Raw genomic sequence first — 25,084 nt, 5'->3', positions numbered from 1 at the left:
CTCAGGAAAAAAAGGAGGGTATCAAATTGAAAGACAATGCATACAAAGTGACAAAGATTAATGGGAAACGAGAAAGCCACAAAAATGTTATACAGAAAAGTAAGATAGATTATGAGAGAAAACCAGATCAAAATATAAAAAGAGATAGCAAACGTTTCTACAAATATATAAAACAAAAAGAGTCGCTAACATTGGTCCTTTAGAGGATGAGAAGGGGGACTTAATAATGGGAAGTGAGGAAATGGCTGAGGCAATAAACAGTTGTGTTGATCTTCACGGTGGAAGACACAAATAACATGCCAATAATTTATGGCGTGAAGGCTATGGCAGATGAGGACCCAGAAACTATCATTATCTCACTAAGGAGGTAGTGTTGGGCAAGCTAATACAGGCTAAAGGTAGACAAGTCTCCTGGCCGTGATGAGATGCATCCCAGGGTACTAAAAGAGATGGCGGGGAAAATAACAAATGAGCTCATGGTAATTTACCAAAATTTGCTGGACTCTGGGGCGGTCCCGGCAGATTGGAAAACAGCAAATGTGATGCCACTGTTTAAAAAAGGAGGGAGACAAAAGGGGAGTAACTATAGACCAGTTAGCTAACTTCTGTGGTGGGGAAAATGCTTGAATCTATCATCAGGGAAGAAATAGCAAAACATCTGGATAGAAATTGTCCCATTGGGCAGACGCAGCATGGGTTCATGAAAATCAGGTCATGTTGAACTAATTTATTGGAATTCTTTGAGGACATTATGAGTGGGTTGGACAAGGAGAACTAGTGGACATGGTGTATCTGGATTTCCAGAAGGCATTCGACAAGGTGCTGCACAAAAGGCATAAGGTAAGGGTGCACAACGTTTCAGGTAATGTATTAGCATGGATAGAGGATTGGTTAACTGACAGAAAGCAAATAGTGAGGATAAATGGGTGTTTTGTTTGGTTGGCGATCAGTGTCTAGTGGTGTACCGCAGGGATCAGTTTTGGAATTTTGCCTTCATTGCTAGAGGGATGAAGTTTAAAAACAGGGAGGTTATGTGGCAGCTGAAAAGGGTGCTGGTGAGGCCACACCTGGAGTACTGTGTACAGTTTTGGTCTCCTTACATGAGAAAGGATGTACTGGCCCTGGAGGGGGGGCAGAGCAGATTCACTGGCCGTGATTCTCCTTTCCGGGCACTATGTCCCCACGCCGGCAGGAAAACTGGCACAAACCACTCCAGCGTCAATGGGCCCCCCAAGGTGAGGAATTCTCCACTAACCTCCACTTTTTCGGGGGCTAGGTGGACGCCGGAGGGGTTGGCGCCGCTCCAGCCGGCGCCGAAGGGACTGCGCGAGTTCGCGCATGCGCCAAAGGGCCGTCGTGATCTCGCGCATGCGCGGAACCGCCAGCGTGTTTTGGCGCAAGCGCGGGGGGGGGGGATCCTCCGCGCCGGCCATGGGAGAGCCCGCAGATTGGTGGGCCCCGATCGCGGACCAGGCCACTGTGTGGGCCACCCCCGGGGTCAGATCGGCCCACGCCCCGCCAAGGACTGCCCCAGCCAACTTTCCTGCGAGGTCCCGCTGGTATGTGAGCTGAGTGATTCACGCCGGCGGGATTGGCCAAAAAGGGACGGCCACGGCCCATCGGGCCCGGAGAATTGCCAGGGGGGCTGTTGGCAACGGCTCCCGACTGGCGTGACGTGAGAATACGGCAGCCGGCGTCGGGGCGGGATTTTCGCGGCCCCCCGGGGATTCTCCGACCCTGCGGGTGGTCGGAGAATCCCTCTGACTATGTTGATTCCGGAGTTGAGAGGATTGGCTTATGAGGAGAGACTAAATAGACTGGGACTATACTCATTGGAATTTAGAAGAATGAGGGGGGATCTCATAGAAACATATAAAATTATGAAGGGAATAGGGAGCATAGAAGCAGGAAAGTTATTTCTACTGTGGGTGATACTCGAACTAGGGGGCACTGCCTCAAAATAAGGGGGCGCAGACTTAAGACTGAGTTGAAGAGGAACTTCTTCACCCAAAGCGTTGTGAATCTATGGAATTCCCTGCCCAGTGAAGCAGTTGAGGCTACATTGTTGGATGTTTTAAAGCAAAGATAAATAGATTTTTAAACAGTAAAGGAATTAAGGATTATGATGAACGGTCTGGTAAGTGGAGCTGAGTCCACAAAATGTTCAGCCATGATTTTATTGAATGGGGGAGCAGGCTCGAGGGGCAAATGGCCTACTCCTTATGTTCTTATCATCCATTGTTTCATGGCAATTCAGAAGGCTTTTCTTCAAAACTACAAATGGTTTGTGTTGATGAAAAATGTAACCATTTAAACTTATAAACTAAAAGCAAACCAGTGTGTCCAAATTTACTACATATCTACACTTTTTATAAACATGCTAAAACGTGGCAAATTTCTTAAAAATTGACTTAGCTGTGAAGTACATTAACAAATTAATAGAAACGATTTGCGGCGTTTCATAAATAATACAACAGAATTGGAATTGTACTGATCGATTCTGGACATGTTCAAGTTAAGCATGAATATAAATATAAGGTGCATAATTGTTTTCAGTTGAATGTTTATAAATGATCAAAAATATTTTTAAAACTACAACATATTTATAAAGAGCTACCAATTGATCATAAACAATTTAAAGCAATAGTAATATCTGTAACATAGTTTTAATACAAGCTGAATATACAAAACAAAATGGGAGAATGGATTACCGCCCCTATTTTCGGCGGGTGGGAAAGCCGTAGGGGGCAGAGGACGGGAATCCCAAAAATGCTTTTACGCTGGTGGGATTTCCCATTGACATTGCCGCCCCCCCCCCCCCCCCCCCCCCCGCCAATGGCATAATGGGGTTCCCGCCATGAAAGATCGATTTTTAAATTTTTATTTCTTTCAAATCGGGTGCCCCGATCTGTCATGAGCCGAGTTTGCTGGGCTCTCCACATGCTTGACAACATGGGACCCACCTCTTAACTTTTCTTTCTGAGTGCTGCCCTCCGCTTTTTCCATACCAGACAACGCTTAGAAATAAAATTGAAAAATTCCGCCAATATCTTTCAAATGGCAAGAAAAAAAATGTCCACCAGTTAGACACATGTTTACAAGCAGCATTTGCCAAGATTCTGTACTGTTCAGGAGCATAGTACTATACTCTGTAGTGTCTGGCAAGTATTTCAGCCTCATGTGTATAATTTGATGAATAAGGGTACTACTGTGAACGTAGACCAGTATGCATAGACAAGTGTTATGAAGACTTTGAATTTCTTATCATTGAATTGCACAAATCACAGAAACACCATTAATTCAGAAAATATCACAGAGTAAATAAAATGTCTTAGAAGGCTTAAAAAATTGTAATTTAATATCTTCTGACACATCAAATCCATTTTTTATATTATGAAAGTTTATTCTTTTCGAGATGTCTATGGTTATATTTATAAACAGGACCATAGAAATGCATTATGACAAGCAGAAATAGCAAGTAAATATTAATTTTACATTCTGCATAGCGCAGCAATTCTGCAAGAAATGACATACTTTGGTCAGGACTTTGTAGTTTATTGTTTAGAATGAATGGCTAAGTCGTATATCTGAGGAAAGAGTCCTGAGCTTGGCTCCTGGCGAGGACTGCTATTTGTACATTATTTGTATACTTGTACTCATGGGCGTCATTCTCCGCCGGCGGGAGTCTCCGTTCTGCCGGCGCTCGGGGGTTTCCCGACGGCGTGGGGCTGCCCCACAATGGGAAACCCCATTGACCGGCCGGTGTTACGGAGACTCCCGCCGGCCGGTCGGCGCAGAAATGTGGCGGGGCGGGTAGGAGAATTTCGCCCCAGGTTCCTGGGAGGTTTTGTGGCTCAAGGAGGGGTAGCACCCTTGCCTCTGAGCCCGAAGTTTTGGGTTCAAGCAAGCAGGTTGAGTGTCAACCTGCAAAATCCTTCCAAATGTGCCAAAGGCAAGTGACCAGTGCGGCGTGATTCCCGCCCCTGCCGAATATCCGGTACCGGAGAATTCGGCAACCGCCCGGGGCGGGATTCACGCCAGCCCCCGGCGATTCTCCGACCTGGTGGGGGGGTCGGAGAATCTCGCCCAGGATCCTTTCCAGCATTATTCAAATGTACACAGTGGCACAATTTGGATGAGTTAATAGTACATAGATGGCATGAATGTGGAGGGACAACTGGATTTTTAAACTTTTCTTCAATTCAGTTTCATGATATTCAACTTTATAAATTACACAAATGAATGTGGATTTTGAAAGCTCTGACAATGACTAAAAATGGCATGCTTGGGGATAATATCAAACCACAGGCTGTAACTAAAATTAATAATGGGTCATGGTAATTGTCCTCTACTTGGAGGTCTAATCTGTACAGGAATGATGGGCTGAATGGTCTTCCTCTATGCTGTATGATTTTATAAAGTAGAATTAATAAAAGCCATTGGGTTATTTAATAATTAAAGCTTAAACCAAAATAGTTCTGTCATACACAAAACTATTTTTTCAAAAATATGAGTAATTTGTACCTTAGAACGCCCTGTCCCATAATTCATAGGATTGTACAGGATTATATTGGATATACGGCACAAAAACAGGTAATTCAGCCCAAGCAGCCCATTGCAACATTTATATTTCATCCGATTTCCTCCCATTTTTTTCTCACCTTAAATACCAACGTAACCCTCTATTCTCTTCCCCCTCATATGCTTGTCTATCTTCCTCATAAATACATCTACACTACTCCTTTCAAGTGGTATTCTCCGAGCCCATGCCGGGTCGGAGAATCGCCGGGGAGGGGTGCCATGCCGCTCCGATGCTGGGCCGCCGATTCTCCGGTCGCCGGAGAATTGGCGGCAATCGCGGAGACGCCGCAGCGCTGGTTGGGGGCTGTTGAAAACGGCCCCGTGGCGATTCTCCGTCCTCGACGGGCCGAGTGCCCGCCGAGTTCCAGCGACGTCGTTCGCGTGTGGTCCTACCTGGAGGGGCTTTGCCATTCTGGCTGCGGGGACGGGGAGGAGCCGACTCCGGGGGTGGGGGGGGCCTTCACGGTGGCCAGGCCCGCGATTGGGGTCAACCGATCGGTGGGCGCGGTCATTCCGGGGGGGCCTGTGTTCCTCCGCGCCGGGCCCCTGTGGGGCTCCGCATGTTTCCCGGGGGCCGGCGCGGAGACGGCAGTGGCACGCATGCGCGGACCCGCGTCATCCGTGTAGCGCTGGCTTTCAGCGTCAGAGCAGCACACAGCAATCTGGCGCTGTGCCAGCCGCCGAGGAAGGGGAGAATGACTGGGCCTGGAGGCCCGTTGACGCCGGTGTCACTCGTGCTGGTTTTGACGCCGGCGTCAGAGATTTCAGAGAATCCCGGCCCCTGTCCCTAGTTGCCCTTTGACACACCTTTGTTATGCCATTCACATATTCTAATCTCTTTATGTGCCACTATCAGCACCCTTCTTAGCCTTAATCACCTCCATTTACATTCCCTTTGTCTTTCTGTCCACGACATCTTTGTCAATCTCCACCTATCGCTGGCCCTCTATCCAGCACCTCGCTCCGCGTCCCCCCACAACAGTATCAATCTGACCCTATTTACAGGTCTCTCCAGCTTTGACAAAGAGTCATCCAAACCCGAGGCATTAGCTCTCTTCTGTCCCACAGATGCTGTCAGACCTGCTAAGATTGATCAGTACTTTCTGTTTTTGTTTCAGATTCCAGCACCCAGTCATTTGCTTTTTACTAAAGCAAATTAATTTGCATCTTACCAGATGTGACAGGAAATAAATGAGATGAAGGACCGGATAATGTTTTATGGTTTTAATGGTGGTACAAAGATTGGGAGAATTCCCTATTCTTGTCTGGATTGTGTTTTGAGGATTGTTTATATCAACCTGAGTCAGCCTCAGTTTAACATCTCATCTGAAAAGATGGCAGATGTGACAAAACAACATTCACTCAGTTTTTAAAAATCTTCTAAAAATAAAGTTAGAGTACCCAATTTCTTTTTCCAATTAAGGGGCAATTTAGCGTGGCCAATTCACTTACCCAGCACATCTTTTTGGGTTGTGGGGGGAAACCCACGCAGACACTAGGAGAATGTGCAAACTCCATACAGACAATGACCCAGGGCTGGGATCAAACCTGGGTCCCCGGCACTGTGAGGCAGCAGTGCTAACCACTGCACCATCATGCTGCCTAAAGGCTCACTTAGTTTAGTGCTAAAGTATTAATCTGGATTATCCAACCAAATCCTGGAGTGCAGTTTGACCCACCAGTTACTACTCCCATATATGTCCATATGCTCCCCGAGTACATAAAAATAATAAAGATGCAACTCACCCTTACACAATTTTTACTCGGAATTGCACCAGTCAATTGTGAGTGCCAGGGCTGCCAAAGAAACACAGAAAGCAAACTAAATTTTTTAAATGTTTTCCTTCTGTCCCAGGAACCAACCCACAAGAAATGTCAGTCCTTTCCCATTGTTAACTATCCCTCCCCCTGCACCCTCCCACCACCACCACCAATTAGAGGTCTCTGGCAGCAGCCTCTTGCCACCCCACACGCTGTGATTTCTGCTGGGCTCAGGCAGGAGATTAAATTCTAACGTAGACATAAGGGGCAAAATTCTCCGTTATCGGCGGAAAGTCCACCGATCGGCGCAAAAAACGGCGCAAATGCCACTTGCGTCACGTCATAAAAATGGGCCGATAGTCTCCGGCCCGAAATGGGCTAGCAGCGACGTGACGGGATCCGCGCTTGCGCAATGGTTCACGCCGTGCAGCGTCATACGCGCTGCACGGCGTGACGGCTCATAAGGCCGCGCAGCTCCCCCCCACCCGACCGGAACACCCGACCGCAACACCCGACTGGATGGCTAGCCGTCGCTCAGCCCCGAGGTTCGAGTCACGCGATGTGGAGGCGCTCCTGGACGCGGTGGAGCAGAGGAGGGACGCCCTGTATCCCGGGCACGGCCGCAGAGTTGCCCCACGCCACAGCCGGCGTCTGTGGAGGGAAGTGGCAGAGGCCGTCACCGCTGTGGCCCTAACACCACGGACAGGCACCCAGTGCCACAAGAAGGTGAACGACCTCGTCAGAGCAGGCAGGGTGAGCCTCCCCCATATCCCCCCCTCCCATATCCCCCCTCCCCCATATCCCCCCTCCCCCATATCCCCCATATCTCCCCCTCCCCATATCCCCCCTCCCCCATATCCCCCATATCCCCCCTCCCCCATACCCCCCTCCCCCATATCCCCCCTCCCCCATACCCCCATATCCCCCCTCCCCCATATCCCCCCTCCCCCATAACCCCCTCCCCCATATCCCCCCTCCCCATATCCCTCCTCCCCATATCCCCCTCCCCCATACCCCCCCTCCCCCATATCCCCCCTCCCCAATATCCCCCCTCCCCCATACCCCCCCTCCCCCATATACCCCCCTCCCCATATACCCCCCTCCCCCATAACCCCCTCCCCCATACCCCCCTCCCTATCCCCCATATCCCCCCTCCCCATATCCTCCCTCCCCCATATCCCCCCTCCCCATATCCCTCCTCCCCCATATCCCCCTCCCCCATATCCCCCCCTCCCCCATATCCCCCCTCCCCCATATCCCCCTCCCCCATACCCCCCTCCCCCATATCCCCCATATCCCCCCTCCCCCATATCCCCCCTCCCCCATAGCCCCCCTCCCCCATATCCCCCATATCCCCCCCTCCCCCATATCCCCCCTCCCCCATATCCCCCCCTCCCCCCATATCCCCCATATCCCCAAGTGAATCCAGCCCTAACCTTAACCTCTGCAATGCACGCGCAACCGATGGCGTGCATTCATATACCTGCCTAACACTGTTGCCTTTTACCCCTGCCACCACCCCCGCCCCCCACAGGAGAAGCGCGCACACAACAATAGGGAGCATGTGAGGACTGGAGGAGGGCCCGCTGATGAGAGGCCACTGACCGTACACGAGGAAAGGGCCCTGGAACTGGCTGGCGGACCTGAGGACCGGGAGGTTGCTGATGCAGAGGTCGGGGCCCCACGACCAAGTGAGCCACCAACAGCCCGTCCCCATATCCCCCCTCCCCTATATCCCCCTCCCCCGCATCACCTGATCACTGCCTGATGTCTAACCATGCATGCTTCATTGTGTATCGCAGGACCAAACGTCCAGGCACCCATCCCCGCAGATGCACACCGCCCGCAGGATGCCCCTCGCACACCACGGGAGACGGAGAGACCCGCACCCTCCAGCATGCGACGCCGGCAGGATGCCCCTCGCACACCACGGGAGACGGAGAGACCCGGACCCTCCAGCATGCGACGCCCGCAGGATGCCCCTCGGAGACCACGGGAGACGGAGAGACCCGGACCCTCCAGCATGCGACGCCCGCAGGATGCCCCTCGCACACCACGGGAGACGGAGAGACCCGGACCCTCCAGCATGCGACGCCCGCAGGATGCCCCTCGGAGACCACAGGAGACGGAGAGACCCGGACCCTCCAGCATGCGACGCCCGCAGGATGCCCCTCGCACACCACGGGAGACGGAGAGACCTGGAGCAACAGGGAGACGACACCCCCGTCACGTGCGTGAGCGACCACCCAGCGATGAGGGGGGCAGCCACAGGCCCCCGTCACATCCGAGCCAGGACACCACTACCCAGGACACCACTACCCAGGACACCCCTACCCGGGACACCACTACCCAGGACACCCCTACCCGGGACAGCACTACCCGGGACAGCACTACCCGGGACAGCACTACCCGGGACAGCACTACCCGGGACAGCACTACCCAGGACACCCCTACCCGGGAAGACGAAATACCGGACAGTGACTCAGAGTGGATGGGTGGAGACGAACCCCCACCCCAAAGTGCCATGGACTCAGAGTGGGACGAAGAGCACGACACAACGCCACTGCTGTCACCAACACCCTCCACCATCGCAGAAACACTCACCACGGTTGGGCACTTTAGTGATGAGGCGTCTGGTACACTCACTGGTGCGCACAACACAGCCGTCCCGGTACAGCAGGTGGAGGTAGGAGCAGCAGAGGGACCGGGCGGTCGGAGGGCAGCCCAGGCCAAGCGAACATCTGCCGCCCAGATGGATCCCGGGTTCCTGCAGTTACCACACCCACACATAGATCCGATGCAACCACCGACACGGAGACGAGCGAATAGGGTGACGGGTGGCTTGCGGCGGCTGCGGTCGCAGGTGGAGGAGTCCACCCGCGTCCAGGAGCTGGGAGTGGTCCCGGTCATGCGTGCCACCCAGGCTGACACCGCACGGGTGGCGTCCGCGGTGGAGGCAATGGGTGCGACGGTGTCAGACATGGGGAACGGTTTGCGAGGCCTGGGGCCTTCCGTGCAGGCGGCGTCTGTGGCCCAGGAAATGGCTGCCCTCTCACAGGAGGCCATGAGCCAGTGCCAGCGCCAGATGGCAGAGGCGCTCAACGCCATGGCCCAGTCTCTGCAGGCCATGGCCCAGTCTCAGCAGGCCATTGCTGAGGGCATCGGCGCCAGTGGCCATGTGCGAGCCGGCGTCGCACTGTCACAGACAGGGTTCGACAACCCCCTGGGCTCCATGGCTGCAAACCTGCAGACCCCTGTCGATACCAGCACGGGCCTCCAGGACTGGCAGCGCCAGATGTCGGGGGCGCGTCGGATGGCCAGTCCGTTCGCATCCCCCACCCATGTAGAGGCCTGGGGGCCATCGGGCACCCCGAGGGAGGAGGAGGTGGTGTGGTCCGTCCCGGCTCCCTCTGTAGGGGAGGTCCCGGTACACCGCGACACCTCGGACTCCCCCCTTCCGTCCCAGGTGCATCGGGTGGGCAACGGGCAGGACAGGCTGGCAGCTCGCCATCCCAGTCGCCCGGGCTGCAGCCTGGCCCATCTAGGCCAGGACGCCCCAGGAAACGGCCGCCAAAGGGATCCAGTGTCAGAGGGCAGGAATCACAGGAGTCCACCTCCAGTTCTGCTGTGCCGTCTGGGGAACCACGTAGACGTAGTCAAAGGGCCCGTAAGGCCAAACAATTAGACACTGAGTAAGTTGGCACGGGTGCAGGGCACAGATGAGTTTTCGGGGCTAGGGCACGTGCATGAACTCCTTTGGTTATTAAAGTCAATGTTACACCTTCCGAAGCTGCCTTTGTGCTCTGTCCAAAGTGTGCGGGCGTGTCATGTACGTTGAGCGCAAGTGTGTGTGTGACGGGTGGTCTTACCTCAGCCCCAGGTGAGTCTGCCCCCTTCCCCCTGGGCCGCCATCAACATCCCCCGGGCAGAGGACGGGACCGTGCGCTGCAGTGTCACAGCCGCATGCAGGGATGGTCCGGGGGGATGGTGGTACTGTGGCCATGGGTCAGACATAGTCCAACGATGTAGAGCCAGGAGCTCATCGGAGGCGGGTTGTCATCATCCTCCATGGCCTGCGATAGACACGCGTCCACCCGCAACTGGGTGAGCCTGGCCCGTTGTGCCGCCGGTGGATCGGCAATTGGGGGGGGGGTGTGGTGTGCATGCGGGTGGGGTGTGTGGGGTTGGGGAGGGGGGTGAGGGTGCTGGGTGGGTGGATGGGTGGGGGGTGTGGGTGGTCGGCTGTTGTCATGGTGTGCGGTCTGTGGCCATACTACCCGATTCCCACGCCCATCTAGTCAGTGAAGCGGGCGTCTATCAGTCTGTCCCGTGCCCGCTGGGCCAGCCGGTAACGGTGGACAGCCACCCGCCTGTGTCTACCCCGTCTGCCCTGACCATTGCCCCCATCCCCCTCATCTGGGGAGGACTGGGCCTCTTCCTGCTGCTCCTCCACTCCGCCCTCCTCTGCCTGCGGCACATCGCCCCTCTGCTGGGCTATGTTGTGCAGGACGCAGCACACCACAATGATGTGGCCGACCCTATCCGACCGATACTGGAGGGCGCCCCCAGAGAGGTCCAGGCACCTGAAACGCATCTTCAGCACGCCAAAGCACCTCTCGATCACTCCCCTTGTCGCTACATGGGCATCATTGTAGCGGTTCTCCGCCTCATTGCGTGGCCTCCGTATAGGCGTCATCAGCCACGATCGCAATGGGTAGCCCCTGTCGCCCAGCAACCAGCCCCTCAGCCGGGGATGGCGTCCCTCGTACATGCCGGGGATGGATGACCGCGACAACACGAATGAGTCGTGTACACTGCCTGGGTGACGGGCGCAGACGTGCAGGATCATCATGCGGTGGTCGCAGACCACCTGTACGTTCATTGAATAGGTCCCCTTCCTATGAACACGGCCCTGTTATCTGCAGGTGGCCGCACGGCGACGTGCATCCCATCGATCGCGCCCTGGACCATGGGGAACCCGGCAACGGCAGAGAAGCCCACGGCCCGGGCATCTTGGCTGGCCCGGTCCACGGGGAAGCGGATGTAGCGGTGCGCCATGGCATAAAGGGCATCTGTCACTGCCCGGATGCACCGATGTCTGCGATTTGCCGGACAGGTCCCCACTCGGTGCCTGGAATGACCCCGTTGCATAAAAGTTCAGGGCCACCGTAACCTTGACGGACACGGGGAGAGGGTGTCCCCCGCCAGTGCCACGCGGTGACAGGTGTGCCAGCAGGTGGCAGATGTGTGCCACGGTTTCCCGGCTCATCCGGAGTCTCCTCCTGCATTCCCGGTCCGTGAGGTCCTGGTATGACTGCCGGGGCCGGTACACACGGGGCGCCCTCGGGTGCCTCCGTTGCCGTGGGGCCGCGACGTCCTCCTCCCCCTCCTCGTCCTGTCGGTCAGGTGTCCCTCCAGCCTGGGCGGCTGCGGCAGCCTGCGCCGCCTCTCTGGCACGCTCCTCCTCCTCCTCCTCCTCCTCATCCAGGGCAACATAGACATGAGCGGCTGCCACCACGGCGGCCAACATCGCTGGATGGTCTGAAAACATGACGGCCTGGTGGGGGGGAGGGGAACGATGACATGTCATCATTGCCCATATCCCCTCCTCCCCCCAGCCAGGTGGCATGGACCGCATGGGTCCAACTGTTGGAGGCTGGCACCTGGCCAGGTGGACCAACTCACTTGCCCTCCCATCACCCACCCCAGCACGGACCCCCTCCCCAACCCCCAACCTCCACCCCAGCACGGACCCCCCCTAACCTCCACCCCAGCACGGACCCCCCCCAACCTCCACCCCGGCACGGACCCCCTCCCCAACCTCCACCCCGGCACGGACCCCCCCCAACCCCCAACCTCCACCCCAGCACGGACCCCCCCCCCAACTTCCACCCCGGCACGGACCCCCTCCCCAACCTCCACCCCGGCACGGACCCCCTCCCGGCACTCCCACGGAGCCCAGCCTACTCTAACCACCCCCCCCCCCCCCCCCCCGCCGCACACACACACAAGCCGAGACACACCTCTCCTCACGCAATCAGTCTGCGGCCACGCCATTTCCAGCCCAGAGCCAACCCCCCAGGCCGTCACTCACCTCCTCGCTGGTCGGCGTGAGCCTGGAGCACGGGTCACGCCGATGAAAAGGAGGTTTGATTGACGTTGACGTGAACGGTCATCACGTCGACGGGACTTCGGCCCATCCGGAAGGGAGAATATCGGCAGGCCGAAAATCGGCTGCCTTGCGCAGACCCGTGACATTCTCCGCGGCAGCGGCGCCATTAACGCCCCGCCGACTTTTCTCCCTTCGGAGACTTCGGCGGGGGCGGGGGCGGGATTCATGGCGGCCAACGGCCATTCACCGACCCGGCGGGGGGTCGGAGAATGACGCCCAAGGCTTGGGAATAAAAATCAGTCTGGCCCTTCTGCAGTATTTGTGTCATTCATCCAGGCCTACTGATTCAGAAGTAAAAATGTCAGTAACTGAGCCAAGCTTACATAAGCACCCCTCAAATGTAGATTCTTGTCTTCGCTGCATGGGTGTAGTGTTGCCTGAGAGGAAGTACGGCAAGCAAATATTTGGCAGATTATGTTTTAAGTATGTAGATTACGTTGCCTAATTTAGCTCTTTGCTCACTACCTGGTGATTTTTTAAAAATCGCCCAAATGGTAAAGAAAAATCCTACCCAATAAATAATATTTGGATTAATAATACTTTGCACGAAGGCTCCTGACTGGACTGCTAAGAGAAGAGAAAATAATTTTAAACCATTGTCAAGATATTTGTTGCTTGACTTCACTCGGATTGAGTGAGCTGGAGGTAATCTAGTTGTATGTTGGATCACCTGAACTGGTGTTTTTCCATTCATAAGTCGTGAACTGGTTTTAAAAGATTAGGAGTTTCGCTGCTAATTGTTTCTCAGGTCAGTTAGCCTTGATTAGGTACAGGAATCCACTCAAGTGTTCTTGCTATAAAGTGATCTGGTCGTGGCACCGCTGTCATGCGGGCTCTGGTTTACGCAGAAAATTTGATGTCCTCTGCTTTCCATCTGAAGATATTAGTGAGCTGTTCAAACGAAGGGAGAGGAAAGGAACACCCTGGAAATAAAGAATTTTTCTTTTTATTAAAGATCGTCTAACAAAATTAATTCGTTAAGAACTGAACTTTTGATGATGGAAGACAAAATGGAGTATTTTGATGTGTTGAAGACGACTTCCGAGTTTTTTCTTAATGCCATACTTAAACTCTGAATGATGATTGAAATGGCTCTGCTACTACAACCAATCATTTTTAATGGCCTGCAGAAACCCACCTGCACAAGGCAACAGTAGTGAGTGAAAGGTCCTGCATCCACAGACAAGGGTGGCGGAATTCTCCCATGCCTCCATCGGCAGGTTCAATGGCGGGTGGGGGGGGAGGAGGGGTGGAGAGGGATTTGGTGGGAGACCCAAATATCAGTTTCACGGCAGTGTGAATTTACAGCAGGATCTTCCGATAATGCCCATCAAGGCAGATCGGGAATCTCGAAGGAGGCTGGTGTGAAACCGATTTGCATCTCATTAATGGTGTGGAAATTAAGGCTCGACCAGAATCTTGCTTTCATGTCTCGATTTTCCACTGTGCCAGCGGGAAAACACAACAGTTCAGAACATGTCCGGACCAACGTGGTGTGCAAAAGTCAGGACTTACCTGAAGAAGGTTTAGGCTGCCATCGGAGTTCAGGATGGAGGCATCCAGCAAGACTGGACCTCCACAGATGTGGATGGAGGGTGCATCTATGAGGTGGATCTTCCAGCTTTAGTGTCGTCAAGGAGGTCCATCTCCCAGCCTCAGAGTGCTGCTAGCGGTCCATCTTCTTACTTCAGGAGGTCCATTTGTTTCTTCAATGGTGGAACACCTTTCAAAGTTGGATGTCTTTTCAATATGGCGCCTGCATCTGACAGCAGAATGTGCACCATCATGCCTGGCCCACCATACAAGATATATAGAAAAATAGAAGATAGGAGCAGGAGGAGGCCTTTTGGCTTTTTGAGCCTGCTCCGCCATTTATCACGATCATGGCTGATCGCAGATGGTGCAAAACCCTGGATGTATAATTGATTACCCCCGGGATGGAAGATATGGGGCGAAATTCTCCGGAAACGGCGCGACTGGGGCCCTGATGCACTAAGCGTCAAGAACCACAAAGACATGTGAGACTTTAACCAAGGCTTTAATACACTACATAGGAAGCTTACCCGACACAGACGACCCCAGACAAAATGGGTCAGGTCTCAGAAGCTGGGTCTTATACCTAACTCCCGGGGGCGTGGCCAAGGCGGAGCTCTCCGTGGCCAGGTCAGGTTACATACAGGTGACCGAACCTTTACAGAGCTACAGTACAATACACAGTATAATACACAGGATTACAGGGCCACGTTACACACAACTATTATATAACTATGTACAATGCTAGGGAAGTACAGTGGTGTATCACCGCACGCCCAAAACGGTGCAAATCAGACGGGCATCGCGCCGCCCCAAAGGTGCAGAATGCTCCACATCTTTGGGGGCCGAGCCCCAACATTGAGGGGCTAGGTCAGCGCCGGACGAATTTCCGCCCCGCCAGCTGGCGGAAAAGGCCTTTGGTGCCCCGCCAGCTGGCGCGGAAATGACATCTCCGGGCGGCGCATGCGCAGGAGCGTCAGCGGCCACTGACGGCATTCCTGCGCATGCGCAGTGGAGGGAGTTTCTTCCGCCTCCGCCATAGTGGAGACCGTGGCGGAGGCGGAAGGGAAAGAGTGCCCCCCACGGCACAGTGATCGGTGGGCCCCGATCGCGGGCCAGGCCACCGTGGGGGCACCCCCCCGGGGCCAGATCGGCCCGCGCCCCCCCAGGACCCCGGAGCCCGCCCGCGCCGCCTTGTCCCGCCGGTAAGGTAGGTGGTTTAATTTACGCCGGTGGGACAGGCATTTTAGCGGCGGGACTTCGGCCCATCCAGGCCGGAGAATCGAGCGGGGGGGCCCGTCAACCGGCGCAGCGCGATACCCGCCCCCGCGGAATATCGGGTGGTGGAGACTTCGGCAACCGGTGGGGGCGGGATTCACGCCAGCCCCCGGTGATTCTCCGACCCGGCGGGGGGTCGGAGAATCTCGCCCATGATGTGGTTTCCTGTCAGCCTCTGCAGGAAAAACTCCCCGTTTCCCCCACCCCAGATTTAGTCCCAGATGGGAGAATTCCATCCTGGTTTCTCTCAGGAACACCCACTTAATGACAGATAATACTAAATTACCAGCATCAAGGCCATTGTTTACTAATATGAGGGGTGAGGGCTGAGGACTGGAGGAATGCTTTCTTATTTTATGCTGTTAACAAAATATTCTGGACACAGTACTGGAGCACAGAGGCAGACTTTCTGTCCTGGCTGCCTCTGCACTCAAATCAGTGGTGGTGCCACCGCAGAATGAAAACTCCAATATCCAGGGCATTTTCTCCCGGGTTGTATTTGCAGAGCCAGCACATGTCCCAATTCCACGCTTTAAACCTGGGAGTGAAAATCCAGGACTGAGAAAATTCAATACTATCCAGGCCAGAGCAGTCTGCATGACTGGATTCCCTGAAACAGAGCTCAATATTCATTCCCTCCAATGGCAGCACATGACCGCTGTATTATATAATTCAGGACGCAACAAGCATATTTCGACAGAATCTCCTAACCTCATTGCTTGATCATAGTCACAACATCACCTTCATGCATCTTTCCGAACTGCGCACCCTTTTGACTTGAACATGCATGGCTGCTCCTTCATCTTCGTGGAATTTCACATAATTTGCACCCGTCAAGCAAGCACTATCCATAAATGGGCTGGATCACGGTGAAATCCCACCACCACCACTTCCTAAATATCGCAGTACAATGACTACTGTAAATAAGTATGTAATAGTGTGTGAGTGCATGCACACGTGAGTGTGTGCAATTCTATCCTTTGTAGAAATTGATTTTAATAAAGGATACAAAAAAATTGAATTCTTCATCTACAGTAGGTCCAGTTAGGAAAGTCACTCCTTTGTACGTTTAACCATAGGTTTCAAGATGAGCTCGACATGCTTAATGTAGCACAAATACATATTTCTCTGTCACACAATAAAGTATGAGACAAAGAGGAAGATAGTTAGGTTTTCTTTCAAAAAACAAAGAAGTCCCGATAATATAGAACAGCTTCTAATTGATTTCAAGAAGACCTACCAATTCAGCCTCATGGCCTTAAAGCAACATTGGGTGAGCTGTTCACCTTCATGCTCACTTAGTTGCATATCGTACAATCGCACGAAGTTTATGACACATAAGTCAATGTTCAAATTAATTTTCATGTACCTCCAGTTGAAAATATTTACAAATCTTTTGATTCAAGATTTATCCATTAATGAGACAACAGCCCTTTCCAAACTGCCAGGCTCAACAGAGACCAACGGACCAGTGATTAGCAGCTGACCATATTGCCAGGACTTTATACAGGCCATGGTCCATAACTTGTACATTTGGTCATAAAGGGCTGCCAAGTTACATATAGGCCAGAACTTGCCGGCCATTCATGCCAGCTGGATCTTCCTGACCTGCTGATGGTGCACCCCCGCCATTAGTTTCCCAGCAGCGAGGGGTACATTAAACGGGAAACGTCATTGACAACGCGGGACCAGAAGATCTCACCGATAACCGATGGCAGCTGACCCTGCTGCCGTGAAACGTATGGCAGGTTGTGTGGAAAATCCCACCCATGATTCCACTTTCTGAGCAAATTAACATATTGTTCATTACATATTGTAATGATCCTATTGTTATGAAACAACATATTCTCTGACTGTGAGCAGCGACATGGGAAATCTGCTAGCAACACTAAAGAAAATAAATGGTTTTCTGCAAAATAGATGTATATTTTACCACATATCATTTGGCACAAGTTGATTTCAATTTACATTTGAAATCATTATTCTCCCCTGTTAGTTTGTCTGAAACACTGCGTTTAGAGATTTTAGCCAAGAACAATTTATCTGCCAGAATGGGTAGACTTTGGGCCTTCGGTCTCATTTATATTAGATCAGTAAGCTGTGGATGCATACTGGGCACCTAAGCAGCCTGTCGTGGAATAGAATCATAGAATTCCTACAATGCAGAAGGATGCTATTTGGTCCATCAAGTCTGCACAAACCCTTTGAAAGAGCACCCAGCCTAAGTCCACTCCCCTCGCCCTACTCCTGTAAGCCCCTAACCCGCACATATTTGGACACTAAGGGCAATTTAGCGTGGCCAATCCATTTACTGGGAAACAACATTGCATTTTGGGTTGCAGTGTTGCAAGCAGCTGCCCCAGGTAGATCCTGGGATGGGAACATGGGAGGTGATCGGGAGGAGACAGTGGAACTGGGAGGGGCACTACTCACCACCTGGCCACATTCAATTATTTTTCAGGAAATAACATTTTTTGGAGGTGATCTTCAGCAGTTCCTTAGGAGAACATTGATTAGGCTGCATGAAGACTATTTTTTTTTTGACCAACACAAGTAAAAACGACAAGATATTTGAATGAGAGGGTCATTAGTTATCATCAGACTACTGTGTCGTCACCCAAGTCGAATTTTGGGAAGGAAGCCTAAAACAAGCATTAGGCACTCTAATTTTCTTCATTCTAATAATAATCGTTATTGTTACCAGTAGGCTTACATTAACACTGTGGTTAAGAACTTTGAAGTTAAAGTTGCAGCAGCTCATCACAGGCCAGGAGAGGAACCAGAATTAGGAAAGTTGCCATTTGAAGGGGTCGTAAACCACCTGGCATTGAGTAGGCATTGGATCAGTGGGCAAGGCTTTCTACTCCTGAGCACCAGGAAGATTGTAGCTGGAAATGGGTTCTGCATCTTCAGAAATTGAGGCCATTGGAGATGAGGATGCAGCAGCCTGTACAAGAAGGGCGGAGTGTTGGGCATCAGGACAGCAGGGGAGAGCAGCACGAAGGAGAAGGAGGAACTACCCTGAGCATAGGATCTGCAGACAGAACTCTCTCGGCAGATGGTCACAGATATCCGCAGCCTGGTAATTGTGGATCTTTGCAGCATCTTACAGGTGGCTGCATACTGGCACATCACCCAGGTGATAGATACCTTCTTTACCAATGCTGAACGACACATCAGGATCACATCTGATGGAAATGGTGGGCTCAGAGGCATTGTGTCCATTGTTTGGTATTGTCACGTGGTGCCCTGCAAAACCCTCCTGCGAGGATCTTGGTTAAAGTGGTGGTCTGCTGTGCTCTCCATAACATGGTTTGCCTGAGAGTCTAAGACCTTGAGGAATGTGTGGTCCTGGAGGAAACAGCTCATCAAGGAGAAGCAGGAGGCAAGGGAGGAGGAAGAATTGGCAGCAGAGAGAGATGACGTTGATCACTGGTGACCCTGCTGCATGACAAGGTGGCTACCTCCTGCCTTTCTCTCATAGATGCTGGATCTCAGCCTCCCCTGTGCTATCTTACATCCCTGTAGTGCAGTGGAAGGCTGTTGCATATACCTTCTCTCCAAGGACAACCAGCAGCCTCAGTGATAGCTCCCTTGGATGTCTGAAACCTACCTCCACTCCTGCTTCTAATAACTGTAATTGAACAGGAAATCCATCTCCTTATCAAGGGCTCAAAATCCCAAACTCAAGTTATTTTCCCACCAGAGGTGGGGTTCTGACACAAACACCAATCTGGCCCCAGTTTCCTGTCTCCAAGGGGCAAAACCAACCTGTTTCAGGAATGGGCTCTGGAAGTCTTTTCTTTTACCTTTACCAATGTGGCAGGCAGTGGAATGAGTGCAGGCATGTTGCCTGCTAAGTTGAATGCTTTGGTTTCTAATTCACATCCTCAATACAACGCAGCAGCAAACAAATTCGAGGCCAAGTTAAGCCAAGCAATTTTTATTTTTATTTATTTTAAGTTTAATGATTACAATTTTGGTTCACATTTGTGAGGCATAATGTTTTTGCTGATTGCTGATGAGCTGTGAAACACAATGTAGTTTTATCAATCGTCAAGTTTTATGTGGCTATTAATCCAAATAATTTTATGACAAAAAATAGGAATTTTAAGTTTCTACAGGTCGTGATATTGTGCTCCAAAATCAGCCCAGCAAATGATAGCTCATATTGATTACATATTCTTCCTCATTTATTTATTGCATTTTATGAAGAATTATATCACTTTTCCTATCTATTTTGTGTCCTGCTGAATAACATTTTTGTCCTTCGTAATTAAGAGACACAGTGCCAAACTCTCGTGCAACCACCACTCAATTGTCTCAAGGCTAACTGAAGATTTGCATGTTCAGCCTCAAACTTTATTTTGCTGTTTCAACATCTACTTTGTATTGATGGTGAAGAGAATTCTCATACATTTTTTGCAAAGCATTAACCTATAACCTTCTGATTAAACAAGAACAAAATTAATTGACTGAACCAAATAAGAAGCATATGGAGGAACGAAGGTTGAAAGCTACATAAAGCAATACATGCGATGGGGAAAGCCACATAAATATTCACTGCCTATGAAACTATTGATTTTAAGGTTGCAGAGTTGATTGCTACTCTCCGTTTGAAGCTGTAGCTATAATCCAGCAAGGCAAAAGATGTGAGCAATGTTTTGTTCCTAATGTAATGCCAAAGTTACATTAAGAAACCATTTGTTCTATCTATTTTAGATGCAACAGCATGCCTAGATTCTTAACTTGCTAATGAAATTTGAACATTAGGATTTACAGCAGGCACTGAAAGGCATTCAATCCATCGGTCCTCCGATGAGACTTGTTCCAAATACTCATGAAACTAGAACTTAAACCAACTAATAACAGTCAACACTGCACAGAACATAACTGATATAAAATAAAGTCAACTGTGTATACCGAATTACCATGCATGATAATTGTAGTCAATTCCTAATCAAAGCTAATGTTGAAGGTAAGAGGTTGGAAGGTGGCAAATGCTTATCATGCCTCTATTACTGTTTTCTATCATCTACCCAGCAAGCTGGTTTAATGTGTCACATGTTTGACAACTCTAACCATTGTGGCACTATTCATTTTTTTGTACTGGAGTACTTATTAAATCTTTGATTTGCTCACCAAATGAAATATGCCGCTTAATTCAGGCATAAGTATGTGGATGCCAGTCAGCAATTCAAAATGTCAGCAGTTATATGTAGCACAAAGGTTCTCCTGAACAGGTTGTCAATTTTATTTTTTTCTTTAAAATACTACTGTTTTATATTAGCTGTCAGAATTGTCACTACAATATCTACTGTTTTTAATTTAGTTAAAAATAGCTCAGTATTTTAACCCTTGCAAAAAAAGCGCCAGAGCAAAGAATTAGGAGAGATGTCAGAGTTATTGGAGTCCTTGGGCGTCATTCTCCGACCCCCCGCCGGGTCGGAGAATGGCCGTTGGCCGCCGTGAATCCCGCCCCCGCCCCCGCCGAAGTCTCCGCTCCCGGAGATTGGGCGGGGGCGGGAATCCAGCCGCGCCGGTTGGCGGGACCCCCCGCTGGATTCTCCGGCCCGGATGGGCCGAAGTCCCGCCCAGAAACTGCCTGTCCCGCCGACGTAAATCAAACCTGGTATTTACCGGCGGGACCAGGCAGCGTGGGCGGGCTCCGGGGTCCTGGGGGGGGGCGCGGGGCGATCTGACCCCGGGGGGTGCCCCCACGGTGGCCTGGCCCGCGATCGGGGCCCACCGATCCGCGGGCGGGCCTGTGCCGTGGGGGCACTCTTTCCCTTCCGCCTCCGCTACGGCCTCCACCATGGCGGAGGCGGAAGAGACTCTCCCCACTGCGCATGCGCGGGAAACTTTCGGCGGCCGCTGACGCTCCCGCGCATGCGCCGCATTTCCGCGCCAGCTGGCGGGGCAACAAACGCCATTTCCGCCAGCTGGCGGGGCGGAAATCCCTCCGGCGTCGGCCTAGCCCCTCAATGTTGGGGCTAGGCCGCCAAAGATGCGGAGACTTCCGCACCTTTTTGCCGGCGCGATGCCCGTCTGATTTGCGCCGGCTTTGGCGCCAGTCGGCGGGCATCCCGCCGTTGGGGGAGAATTTCGCCCCTTATTTTACAAACTCAGTACTTCTTCACTTAACAAACATATTAAATAAAATTACCATGGAGCACAGAAGGCTATTTTCAGTGTTTACACCCTTTTAAGAGTACACCATACTATCCCTTCATAGTGATTGCTGTTTATGGTGCACCCATGTGGACTCTTCCTCAATTCCATTCTCCTTCCAGAAACAAATAACAAAGAGGCACCTTTCTCTTCTTATTTCATCCTAAGAACATATTTATTGATGAAGAAACATAAAACTAAAATATTTACATATACATGGATACATATATACCTAGATACACATAAACAAGAAATACGTTTTGAACCTATATATTCCTGCCCTAAATTAGGAACATGTGAACATTATTACAATGCTAGTAAGCACTATGAAGCCCACTCCACCATTCAATTAGATAATGGCTGATATACATATCAACTCCTTTTACCTTATTTAGCTTAATATGTTTTGCGCTTAACTAATGAAGAATGATCGATCTCAATACTGAAAGCTCCAGTTGATATTGTTGAAGAAACAGCAGAAGCTGATCCCCTGACATGGAGAATGGAACTCAGATATAAGGACACAGCAGGGTCACAGAGAGCTGTGGGACAAATTCATTAGTAACATCTGATCTGATGATTAACATCTGTAATAACCAGGCTACCCTGCATATTTCTAATCTATAATATTTCAGTATATGCTGTTCATTATTAATAGCTGAAGTTCCATAAAGGCACCAAGACACAAATGTTTTTTTTTGATTTTCAGTACTAACTTGTGCACTCAACAGGAAGATTGTGAACCTCATGCCATTTCTCACAACAAAAACAATATAAATATTCTGAGAAGTAAGTGAGGTTCTGTGGTAGTATGTATTGGGGGTCATGTGGGACTGGAAGCCCTAATGTCATTGGCTGACAGATCCCGGGTCCTGGTTGGCCGTTGACCTCATACTCCGCCCTGAAGGCGAAGTATAAGAAGCCGGTGCCTTCCCCCGCATGCCAGTTTACTATCGGGCTGCTGGGGAACAGACACGCTTAATAAAGCCTCATCGACTTCACTCTATTTGTCTCACGGAGTCTTTGTGCGCCACAATTTATTAAGCGTGCCTAAAAAGGACTATGGAGCTCAGGATCATTCCAGAATGCCTGAGGATCAGCCCCCACGCAGTGAATGCAGCAGCAGCCTTCAAACACTGGCAGACTTGCTTTGAGGCCTACATCACATCGACCACAGGCCGAGTCTCAGATGAACAAAAACTGCAGGTCCTGCACTCGAGGGTGAGCACGGAGATTTTCACCCTCATTGAAGACACCCGCGATTTCCAGACGGTGTTCACAGCACTGAGAAGTCTCTACGTTCGCCCAGTTAACCAAATCTACGCTCGCTACCAGCTCGCGACGAGACGGCAAGCTCCCGGAGAATCGATGGACGAGTTCTACGCCGCGCTGCTGATTTTGGGACGAGCCTGCAGCTGCCCGTCGGTGAACGCAAACGAACACACGGACATGTTAATGCGCGATGCTTTTGTTGCAGGTATACAATCCTCCCAAATCCGCCAAAGACTTCTAGAAAAAGAGTCACTAGGACTCTCAGAGGCACGGGCCCTGGCAGCCTCGCTGGACGTAGCCGCGCGTAATACCCGCGCCTACGGCCCCGACCGCGCGGCAGGCCATTGGGCCCCGTACGTACCCGCCGTGGCAAACCCCCTACCCCCCCCCCCCCCGGACACCCCACAGGCTTGCGCAGTCCAAACGCCGAGTCGCACCGGGGGCGCCCGCTGTTATTTCTGCGGCCAGGCGAAGCACCCCCGACAACGCTGTCCGGCCCGCGCAGCCATCTGCAAAAGCTGCGGGAAAAAGGGCCACTATGCGGTGGTGTGCCGGTCCCGCGTGGTCGCCGCCGTCCCGGGAGAACAGGGAGCCCTACAGGCAGTCTATGCCTCCCAACCCCCCCAGCACGCCATGTGCGACCCCCAGGCGCCGCCATTTTGGGTCCCGACCACCGCGGCCCCGTGAGAACTGGGAGCCCTGCACGCCGCCTACGCTCCCCAACCCCCCTCCCCGCAGCCCATGTATGACCCGCCGCCGGCGCTCCCGATTTGGGTGCCGGCCAACACTCTCCACGGAGAGGAAGGGGTTTTTCGTATCCCGAACGCCACCCTCACCCCCGTCCCGCGCCCCACGCCTGACCCGCCGGCGCCACCTACCTTGACCCCGACCACCGCTGTCCCCGGCGAGGGAGCTCCGCGCGGTGCCAGCGCTCGCGGCCCCACGCCTGACCCGCCAGCGCCGCCGACCTGGGCCCTCGCCCCCGTCCCGCGCCCCACGCCTGACCCGCCAGCGCCGCCGACCTGGGCCCTCGCCCCCGTCCCGCGCCCCACGCCTGACCCGCCGGAGCCACCGACCTGGGCCCTCGCCCCCGTCCCGCGCCCCACGCCTGACCCGCCAGCGCCGCCGACCTGGGCCCTCGCCCCCGTCCCGCGCCCCACGCCTGACCCGCCAACGCCGCCGACCTGGTCCCTCACCCCCGTCCCGCGCCCCACGCCTGACCCGCCGGCAATACAACTTACCTGGACCCCGATCTCCGTCCCCGGCGAGGGACCTCCTCACTGTCCCAGCGCTCGCAGTACTGATGCCTTGGCCCCGAACACCGCGGTCCCCAGCGAGGGAGCTCCACGCGGTCCTAGCGCCCGCGGCCCTGGCGCTCGCACCAAAGGAACTCCGCGCGGTCCTAGCGCCCGCGGCCCGGGAACTCCGCGCGGTCCTAGCGCCCCCCAGTACTCAATGTGCGACCCGCAGACGCCGCCATTTTGGGTCCCGACCACCACGAGGGGAGGAGGGGCCCCGCCATCTTGGACCGCCCCCGACCTGTACGACGCATGGTGGCGGCCATTTTGTCCACCCCCGACGCCATCTTGTGACCCCTCATCTACGGGCGAGGTATGGGGGCGGCCATTTTATCCATCCCCGACGTCATCTTGGACGGCAACAACGGACCCCACCCCACTACTACAACCACGGCTCGCTTCGGTTACACTCGATCAGGCTCGGCCCCGGACTCTCCAGACGACGACGACAACGGTCCTAATTAACGGCCACGAGACGCCATGCCTAGTCGACTCCGGGAGCACGGAAAGTTTTATACATCCCGACACGGTAAGAAGCTGTTCCTTAACTACCTACCCCAGCGCACAAAAGATTTGCCTAGCTGCAGGATCCCACTCCGTACAGATCCAGGGATTCTGCATAGTTACCCTAACGGTACAGGGGAGGGAATTCAAAAACTACAAACTTAACGTCCTTCCCCAACTCTGTGCCCCCACCTTGCTGGGCTTAGATTTTCAATGTAACCTACAGAGCCTTACGTTTAAATTCGGCGGCCCCATACCCCCACTCACTATCTGCGGCCTCGCCACCCTCAAGGTGCAACCCCCGTCCTTGTTTGCGAACCTCACCCCGGATTGCAAACCCGTCGCCACTAGGAGCAGACGGTACAGCGCCCAGGACCGGACCTTCATTCGCTCCGAAGTCCAGCGGCTACTAAAGGAGGGCATAATCCAGGCCAGCAATAGTCCCTGGAGAGCGCAGGTGGTAGTAGTGAAGACAGGGGAGAAACAAAGGATGGTCATTGACTATAGCCAGACC

General features: G+C 52.7%; 1 protein-coding gene across 20 annotated transcripts in view; it reads right to left on the bottom strand.

Moving 5' to 3' along the window:
- Positions 1–25,084, bottom strand: part of eya4 (EYA transcriptional coactivator and phosphatase 4) — a 758,447-nt gene that overhangs the window by 346,819 nt on the left and 386,544 nt on the right. Inside the window, exon 1 of one of the 20 annotated variants that reach the window (XM_072499751.1) lies at positions 6,328–6,365. The exons of 18 other annotated variants lie outside the window; for them this stretch is intronic. The gene's annotated coding sequence lies outside the window, so the exon portion shown is untranslated. Of the gene's footprint in view, positions 1–6,327; positions 6,366–25,084 lie in introns of those variants that run through there. One more of the 20 variants, XM_072499750.1, reaches the window with a different exon arrangement.

The sequence above is a fragment of the Scyliorhinus torazame genome, chromosome 4 (genome assembly GCF_047496885.1).
Source record: "Scyliorhinus torazame isolate Kashiwa2021f chromosome 4, sScyTor2.1, whole genome shotgun sequence".
Taxonomy (NCBI): Eukaryota; Metazoa; Chordata; class Chondrichthyes; order Carcharhiniformes; family Scyliorhinidae; genus Scyliorhinus; species Scyliorhinus torazame.
Note: the sequence above shows the minus strand (reverse complement) of the source record. Positions and strands in the feature narration are given on the sequence as shown.